Source organism: Castor canadensis, chromosome 4, assembly GCF_047511655.1.
Source record: "Castor canadensis chromosome 4, mCasCan1.hap1v2, whole genome shotgun sequence".
Taxonomy (NCBI): Eukaryota; Metazoa; Chordata; class Mammalia; order Rodentia; family Castoridae; genus Castor; species Castor canadensis.
The window spans coordinates 86,452,237-86,462,777 of record NC_133389.1 but is presented as its reverse complement, the minus strand read 5'-3'; positions in this window follow the sequence as shown (position 1 = coordinate 86,462,777).

The following is a 10,541-nucleotide window of genomic DNA, read 5'->3' as shown; positions in this document are numbered from 1 at the left end:
ACTGGCCTGCCTTGAAAATTTTGGACTTTCAACCTCCTCACAGAAGCCTATTCCAATTTCTTCAAATATTTCTCTTTATACCTACAGTCACTCTAATGCATATACACATGCACACCTGTAAGTGTGCATAAACACAAACAGTATACAGAATGTATTTGGTTCTTCTGTGTTGATCTTCTGTCATGTGAATATAATGACCTCATTTATTGACAGTAAAGTTGCTTATTTTTATTTTAAGTTCTGTTTTTTATTGGGGGGGAGAGATAGATGCCCAGTAATTTTCTGTATATCTAAGCATGCCATTTACAAATGAGACAAAGTTATATTAATCCTATTCTAATTGATGTTCCTTTAAAATTTTCCTTATTCCTTTAGGTAACAGGCAACAAAAATGAGACTATGTTGAATAAGAGTGATAAGAGTGGAATCTTTCCCTAAATCCTCATCTTATGGGGAAAGAATAATCTTTAACCACTTGACATGAAGCTACTTGCAGGTATTTGTCAATGCTCTTAAATGAGTTGAGGACTTGCCCTTCCTTTTCTTGTTTTTATAAAAGTTTTTCAATCAAACTGTATGTTAAATATTCCTGTTGGCTTCATATAATCAAGGACATTTTCTATTTTAGCTTTTGATATGATAGATGTTATGGTTTGAATACTAATGTCCCCCACAGGCTCATATTTTGACAACTTTGTCCCCAGTTAGTGTGGTATTTTGAGAGCTTCTGGAAACTTTAGGAAGTAGACCCTGGATGGTAGAAGCAGGTAACTGAAGGGCATGTCTTTTTTTTTTTTTTTTTTTTTTCCTTTTTTTTCCGGTGCTGGGGACCGAACTCAGGGCCTTACACTTGCCAGGCAAGCGCTCTTCCACTGAGCTAAATCTCCAACCCCAAAGGGCATGTCTTGAAAGGGAATTTTGTCCTTGGCTTCTTTCTGTCTCATTCTTTGCTTCTTGATTGTCATGAGGTGAGTGGCTCTACCTACCGCATGTTCACTGCTATGATGCTCTGCCTCACCACAGGTCCCAAAGCTATGAGCCAAGCCATCATAGACTGAAACTTCTGAAAACAGCCAAAAATAATCTTTCCTTCTTTAGTTTTTTATCACAGTAATTTTATCACAGTAATGACTGTGTAAGACAAATCTTACACAGTGTATTACTTTGTTTGATTTTCAAATGTTCAACCATAATATTCTGTTTTCTCCCCAGATCATATATCTTTCTCTTTTTCAAGTGCTCAATCAGCCTTGAAAATCTGAATAAATCTCACTTGGTCATTGCGTATAACTGCTTTTGTAAATTTTGGATTTTTTTTGCTAATATTTTTGTATTGTCAATACTGGGATTTGAATTCAGGGCTTCACACTTGTTAGGTTTGTGCTCTTATAGCTGAGTCCTTAAGAAAGTCCTTAATCCTTTCTTGTGATGGGAGTTTTTGAGATAGGGTCTGGTGAACTATTTGCCCTGGGCTGACTTCAAACTGCTATCCTGATGTCTGCCTCCTGAGTAGCTAGTATTACAGGTGTGAGCCACTGGCACCCAGCTATCTTGCATCTATTTTTATGAGAGCTACATGTCATAAATTATTGGGGGGAGTGGCTGCCTTGGTTTATATGTTGAGGATGGATGGTGGCTACCTTTTCTTACTTTTGAATCAGGATACTGGTCTTAAATATTGATCTTAAGTTAGGCAATGTTCCTTCATGCTCTGTTTCCTGGAAGAGACTCAACAATTCGTGATAATTCCTTACACATATGATAGAATTATTACTGAAACCATCAACCATCTGTGACTGGAGATTTATGTTTGGGGAGTAGTTTAATTACAAATTCAATTTCTTTGATTTGGTTGTCTTATGAATCTTGACTGTCAGTAGTATATGGTTTTTGAAGAATTAACCTGTTTCTTCTATGCTCTCAAGTTTATGAGTGTGAACTTAACTGAAGTCTTGCCTTGTTATATCTTTTCAGTGGCTGCAGGATCTCTGGTGATATGTCCCATTTCATTCTTACTACTGACAAGTTTTTTCTTTTGTACTTTTGTGTTTATATTGTTAGAGATTTATCAATTTCATTGATTTGTTTCACTGATTTTTTTCCTGTTATTTTACTTGTTTCACTTTATTAATTTGTTTATTATTCTGCTTGCTCTTGGTTTATTTTGCTTTTTTAATGCTCTCATTTATATTATTTATTTGATCATTTACCTTCTTTCTATGGAAAGCATTTATTGCTAAAAGTTTTCTTATTAGTGCATCAGATATACCCCTATCCTTTTTGCTAAGCTTTTCCATTTAGTTTTAAAATTTTTGCATTTTATATATTTAATGTGTACAATATGATTTGATATTCATATGCATGATTAAATGATTACTGTTGTCAAGCCAACCAATATATTCCTCATCTCATATAGTTATTTTTTATAAAGAACACTAAAAATCTCTCTTGGCAAATTTCTGGTGTATAATGTACTATTATTTATTGTAGTCCTCATGTTGTGCATTAGATCTCTAGACTTATTCATCCAAAATTACTGTACCATTGTGTCCTTTCACCTATGTCTTTGCAAATCCTCTTCCACTTCTGGTAACCACTATTGAAATGTTTATAACTATCTACCTTATTAGACTTCACTTATGAAGTAAAACAGTACTTTTCTTTATCTCTGGATTATTTCATTTAACATAACATCTTTCAGGTTCACCCATAATATTTAATTATGTATGTGTATAAGTGTGTGTACATACATTACACTTTCTTATCCACTCATCAGTCAATGAACAGTTAGTTTTTTTTTTCATGTTGGCTATTGTGAATAATGATACAATGACATTTCCTTTGAGTTTATGCCTGCTAAAGGATTGCTGGGTCAAATAGTGGTTCCATTTTTAATTTTTTGAGGAACCTCCATGCTATTTTCATAATGGCTGAAATCTGCATTCCTACCATTATTTACAAGTGTTCCCTTTTCTCAACACCATAACCAACATTTCTTATCTCTCGTCTTTTATAGCTATTCTGACAAATGTGAGATGATATCTCATCAGGGTTTTGATTTGCATCTCTCTGAATAATGATGTTGATACCCTTTGCATATACCTGCACATTTTTATGTCTTGAGTAATGTCTAGTTTGTTCCTCTGCCAATTTTTCAGTTGTGTTGTTTTATTCATTAAGAGTTTCTGGTATATTTTGGATATTAGCTCCTTATCAGATATATGGCTTACAAATAACCTGTCTCAGTCCCTATGCTGCTTTTTAATTTAATTAAATGTTTATTCTTTTGCGTAGAATACTTTTTTTACTTAAACATCTTCTTTCTCTTTTGCCTTTGTGGTCTAAGATTTGCTGTCTTATCCAAAAAAGCATTGCCAAGACCAACATCAAGGATCTTTTCCTATAAATATTCTTCTTGGAGTTCCAGGGTTTCAGGTCTTATGTTTAGGTATTTAATATGGTGTTAATTGATTTTTGTATCTGATGTAATATACCAGTACAGTTTCATTATTTTGCACTTGGTTATTCAGTTTTCCCAACTTCATTTGCTAGAACTGTGCTTTTACCCATTGAATCATTTTGGCACCTTAGTCAAAAATTAATTTGGTTATATACCTGGGCTTATATTAGTACACTATTCTATTTTATTGGGCTGTTTTTATGCCAGTACCATACTATTTTAACTATTTTGTGTTTATAATTTTATATCAAATAATGTGATTGAGCCAACTTTTACTTTTTAAAAAATTTTTATGTCTGCCTCATTTTTCCACTTTTATTCAAATATACTCATTGTACAGAGGGGATTCATTGTGCCAATTTCCAACAGCCTTACATTGCATATTGGTTAGATTTCCCCCACTCATCTCCCCTGCCCATGCAACCTCCTCCCTCATCCCATTTAAAATAATTCCAAGAGGTTTTATCATTATGTATCATGTACATAAATGAAACCCATCAACCATATTCCCTCACCTTCAACTCCTTCATTCATCCTCCCCCTCCCACAAATACCCCCAAAACTGTAACTATTTTAAAGTTCTGTCTTTCATTTTTAATTTCAAATTCAATGTTCAAAGGAGTTTCTTGATGTATCCCAGCTGTGAATATACTTAACTTTGGTCAGTTCAACCTTCTGTTACTCACCCTTTATTCAAGTTCATTTTTGGTTACACATGGATGTTAAAATTTAATACTTTATTTCTGTAAAGAAATGCCACTGGAATTTTTATAAAGAATCCATTGATTTTTGTAAGTTGATTTGGTATCCTGCCACCTTGCTATAGCTGTTGATGGTGTCTAGGAGTTTTTGGGTAGAGTTTTTTGGGTCTTTAAGGTATAGGATCATAATGTCTGCAAATAAGGATATTTTGACAGTTTCTTTACCTATTTGTACTGCTTTTATTTCTTCTTCTTGCCTAATTGCTCTGCATAAGAATTCCAGTACTATGTTGAATAGGAGTGGGGATAGTGGCATCCTTGTCCTTTTCCTGACTTTAGAGGGAATGGTTTCAGTTTTTCACCATTAAGTATAATGTTGGCTGTAGGTTTGTCATAAGTAGCTTTTATAATGTTGAGGTACATTCCTTCTATTCCTAGATTTCTTAGAGAGCTTTTATCATGAAATGGTGTTGGAGCTTGTCAAAGGCTTTTTCTGCGTCTATTGAGATGATCAAGTGGTTTTTGTCTTTGCTTCTATTAATGTGGTGTATTACATTTATTGATTTGCATATGTTGAACCACCCCTGCAATCCTGGGATGAACCTCTCCTGGTTATGGTGTATGATCTTTTTGATGTGTTGTTGAATTCAGTTTGCCATTATTTTATTGAGGATTTTCACATCGATGTTCATTAAAGAGATTGGCCTGTAGTTCTCCTTTTTGGAGGTGTCTTTGCCTGGTTTTGGGATGAGTGTAATACTGGTTTCATAAAATGTGTTAGACAATTTTCCTTCCCTTTCTATTTTGTGGAACAGTTTAAGGAGGGTTGGTATTAGCTCTCCTTTAAATGTCTGATAGAATTCAGCAGAGAATCCATCAGGTCCTGGGCTTTTCTTTTTGGGGAGACTCTTGATTGCTGCTTCAATTTCATTTTGTGTTATAGATCTATTCAGGTGATTAATTTCCTCTTGGTTCAGTTTTGGATGATCATATGTATCTAGAAATCTGTCCATTTCTTCAAGATTTTCAAATTTATTAGAATATAGCTTCTCAAAGTAGTCTGTGATGATTTCCTGGACTTCCATGGTGTTTGTCATTATCTCCCCTTTTGCATTTCTGATTTTACTGATTTGGGTTTTTTCTCTCCTCATTTTAGTCAGGTTTTCCAGGGGTCTGTCGATCTTGTTTATTTTTCAAAGAACCCAGTTTTTGTTTCATTAATTCTTTGTATGGTGTTTTGTGTTTCTATTTCATTAATTTCAGCTCTTATTTTTATTATGTCTCTCCTTTTGTTTGCAAACTAGTACAACCCCTCTGGAAAAATATTTGGAGGCATCTTAAAAATCTAAACATAGATCTGCCATATGACCCAGCAATACCACTCTTGGGGATATACCCAAAAGAATGTGACACAGGTTACTCCAGAGGCACCTGAACACCCATGTTTATTGCAGCACTACTTACAATAGTCAAGTTATGGAAATAGCCAAGATGCTCCACTACTGACAAATGGATTAAGAGAATGTGGTATTTATACACAATGGAATTTTACACAACCACGAAGGAGAATGAAATCTTATCATTCACAAGTATACGGATTGAACTGGAGAACATCATTCTGAGCAAGGTTAGCCTGGCCCAGAAAACCAAAAATAATATGTTCTCCCTCATATGCGGACTTTAGATCAAGGGTAAACACAACAAGGGGATTGGACTTTGATCACATGGTAAGGAGAGAGCAGAGAAGGGAGGTATAAGGATAGATAAGACACCCAAAAAACAAGATAGCATTAGATGTCCTCAATGCAAAGAAACTAATGCAGAATCTTTAAAGTGACAGAGGCCAATAGGAGAAGGGGATCAGAAACTAGGGAATAGGTTAGTTTGAGAAGAATCAATTTAAAATGTAACACATATGTACAGGAAAGTAATGTGAAGAATCTCCCACTATAGCTATCCTTATCTCAAACAGCAAAATCCCTCGGTCCTACTTATTAATATTTATACTTTCTCTTCAACAAAATTAGAGATAAGGGCAAAACATTTTTGCTTGGAGGTGGAGGGAGTGGAGGGGACAAGGAGAGGGTGGGAGGAGGGGGGCAGGAGGAGGGGGGAGAGATGACTCAGACAATGTATGCACATATGAATAAAAGAAATTTAAAAAAAGAAAATAAATAAGCAAAAAAAAAAAAAGAATCCATTGAACCTATATATTGTTTTCAGTAGTATGGGAATTTTAAAATATTAATTTCTCATTTAGTTTTGTCATTTTAAAATCTCCCTTGAGACACATGGATTACTTAGAAATATATACTTTTTTCTCCTCATTTTTATAAACTTTTCCTGTTCTTTTTCTGTTACTGGTTTCTAGTTTGATTCCATTATAAACAGACAACACATTATGTCAAATTTAGTTAGTTTTATGTTTGAGTATTTTTTTATGGCCCTCGGTATGATTTATGTTGGCTAATGTCACAGTGTTTGTTTTGTTTGGGGTTGGTTTGTTGTATATATGTCTAGTAGATTCTGTTGGTTGCCTGTGTCGTTTAGATCTATACGTTTGCTGATTTTCTTCTAGTAGTTCTATCAGTTGCTGATAAGAAGTGTTAAAGTCCACAACTATAATCATGTCCTGTTTTTCTTATAATATTGCCAATTTTTCACTTCATATATTTTGAGTCTCTGTTATTGGCACACACACATTTTGGATTGCTATATCTTCTTGATGTACATATTCATTTATCAATAAATAAAGTACTTTTTGTCTCTACTAATTTTATTTACTCTGGGAACTACATTTGATATTAGTATACCTCTCCCTGCCTCTGTTGATCAATGTTTACGTGTATATTTCCCATCCTTTTCCATTTACCATACCCAGGTCTTTGAAATTAAAGTGACTTCTTTGTAAGTAATGTAGTTATCATAAGTTTTATTTATCTATTGCCAATCTGTTTTGATTAGTATGTTTGTAAATTCAGAACATTTGTGTTTAATGTAATTATTGTGGTTTAAGTCTGTCATTTTATTATTTGTGTTATATTTGCTTTCTTTGGTTCTTGTTTCTCTTAAATTTATTTGGCTGCTTATAGATTTTTAGGATGCTATTGTTTTTTCATTTTATTTTGGCAGTACTAGACTTTTAAACTTAGAGCCTCATGATTGCTAGGCAACCACTTTCCCACTTGAGCCACACCTCCAGCCCTTTTTGCTTTAGTTATTTTCAGACAGGATCTCACACCTTTTAAAAAATTTTTTGTTGGGACTGGGGTTTGAACTCAGGGCTTTGCACTTGCAAAGCAGGAGCTCTATGACTTGAACTACACATCAAGTCCATTTTGTTCTGGTTATTTTGGACATACGGGTCTCAAAAACTTCTTTCCCAGGCTGTCATAACTGCAATCCTACCAATGTCAGTCTCCTAAGTATCTAGGATTACAGGCATGAGCTACTGCACCCAGCAGGTGTCACACTTTTTGCTGGGCTGGCCTTAGACCTTGAACCTCTGCAACCTCTGTAGCTAGGATTATAGGAGTGTTTCACCACACCAGACTTGGGTCTTTCTCACTATTTTTGCCCTACTTGTCTCAAATTTTGATCCTATTATTTGTCTCTCAAATAGCTAGGATAACAATTGGGAGCCACCACACCTGGCAGACATTTTTTTGTATTTCACTACTAAATAATGGTTTCTTTAGTGATAGAATTTGTGGATGATAATTCTTTACAAGCTGTTCTTGAAAAATATCAGTTTAGTTCCTCTGTCCTTTAAATTTGTGTTCCTCTGTGTGAAATGTGCTGTTTGTCTTTGACTACTTCCAAGATTTTGTCTTTAATTTTCCAAAACTTAATTACAATGTGTCTTGGTATTGTTTTTTTCCAGTTTATCTTGAATTTATAGATTTTTGTCCTTCACTAAATTTGGAAATTTTTCTGCTATCATTTTTACAAATATTCTTTTTATCAGTGCTACCCTCTTTCTTTTTTTCTGACAATATGAATGCTGTATTTTTTTTTTTATTATTCCCCAGGTCAGAATGCTCTGTTTATTTTTTCCCACCTACTTGCTCCCTGATATCCAGATTGAGTGAGTCATATTGTTTTGTCATGGAATTAATTCATTCTGTCTTTCAATATTTCTACTCAATTATTGAGTTTAGTACTCAATTATTGGGTTTAGTTCTCAATAATTGATTGTATTTCTAAAATTTTCATTTTATTTTGATTTTAGTAATGTATTTACTAAAATTTTATATTTTATATATATTATATATATAATATATATATTTTATATAATCAAAATTTATAATAAAATATTAAGATATTTTCATGATGGCTATTTTAAAGTTCTTGTCTATGAATTCCAATACTTGATTTATGTTTTGTGGATATCAATTTATCTTTTTTTCATTCAAACTGTGATTTTTCTTGGTTCTCATTATAACAAGTACATTTTGCCCTGGATGCCTTGTCGATTATGTTAGGAGATTCTAAATCAGACATGTACCTTCCTAAGTTTAGCATCAGAGTCTCTGTGGTGATTATTGTCCTACTTGGTTAATCTGGTGACACTGGGGCTGTTGTTATTCCCTGCTGCTGCTGCTGCTGCTGCAGAACAGGCAAGAGGGTTTCCTTGCCTGGCTGCAGGATGTCTCATCATGAAGGAGCAGGTATGTTGGGATTCTTTTATTCTTCCTCCAAATGGAGAATATTCTGACATTTTTGTTTTTGTTGGGCAGGATCAGAGCACACACTCGACCTTGGTGGCCTTGTTCGGCTGGGTAGATATGCAAGGTGCTGATCCTGTGCTCTTCCTCTGGCCATGGGATCCAAAACAGGTCACATCCTTCTTAACACCTTTCGAAGTTCTCTGGTTTTCTCTTGGATCCCATGAGAAATTTCTGGATTTATAGTTTGCTTAGCAGAGAAGGACATATAAAATAAGTCCATGCCATTTTGTCTCTATCAGAATTCCCTGGATATCACTTTAATAAGCCAAGGGAAAGAAGACAAATCATACATTCAGTGTGAGTAAATGAGAAAGAAGCATATAACATCAAGTTTCTCTATGCCAGGGGAAAAGTTTTATGTGTTGTATATGATGGAATATTCCTTCTAAGATGTGTTTATTACTACATTCTACTTGTGGAAAGTTTTATATTACTTGTAAATGGCTTTGAATCAAGATTTCTAGCCAGGATGATGATGTGGGCTCAGGTGTATAGACCACCTGCCTGTGTTCTGTGTTGTTACTTTGTAGAGGGAAGGCTGTCACCCCCACACCAGATTGTTTTTGTTCCTTAATTAATAAATTATAAACATTTCTAAATGTTGGTAAACAACAATAATTTAGATGGGATAAATTATGATGAGTTGACTTTAGGTCAAGAATTGCAAATTAAGAAACTTGAAAAGGAAAATGAAGCCACACCAATAACCATAACTTAGAGTATTATGTCAAACCAAAGTACAGCCTGACAGAAGACAGAAATGTGGTAAGGAGGAGGCTCATGCAGAATCCCTGGAGGCCTTTATTTAGAGCATTAAGCCTGTTTCTAATGTGGTAGTATTTTTTTAAACCAGGGAATATAGTGAGAAATCTCTCCACCACCATTAACAAAGGTAAAGCCCCACCTGACAGCCACAATAAGCAAGCATGAATACTAGAAGAGCTAAGGGGAGGGGTGAGAGAGTCTTTGGATTGATGTAAAGCAGCCTTAAAAAAGAGAACATTTCTCCTGCTGGGAGGAATCAGCAAATTCCTCTATCAAAAATACTTTCTCAGTAATAACCAAGAAAGCAGTTAGGTTATTTCTGATTTGCATGCACACATATAGAAGAGCATATACAATACTACATTATATTTTCATGAAGAAGCATCATTCTTAGATTTTAAAATAAATGATGGCTACACATGTTTGTCAAATAAAATTCTGTATTCAAGAAAATTAACAGCAGCTTGAATACTTCAGAAGATCAAGTAACATGTACAGGTCTGGTTCAGAAAGCCTAAGAGGCATGTGCTAGTTCTAATACATGCTGAGTGACATGGAAGGATGAAAGTCAGGCAGAGAAGACAGAGGGAGACTGGTCAGAGAGAGGGAATTGTAGTTCATACCTTAAGAGTTGACAGAGGTTTGTTTTGCTGGCATATCTTCTTTTCCTCCTTCACCACAATCCCCTTTTATAAAATAGGATAACCCTAACAATTTGTTGAATTAGGATAACAATGCTTATTGAAGATATAAGAGAGAAAAGAGAACTTGCCTTTCTGATAGAAGGGCTAGGATGAAATAAACAAGAGGATATCATCTAGAGAGAAAGGCTAAAATGGAACAAACATGCTCAGTGAAATAACAGAGAATGATTTTCTGTCATTC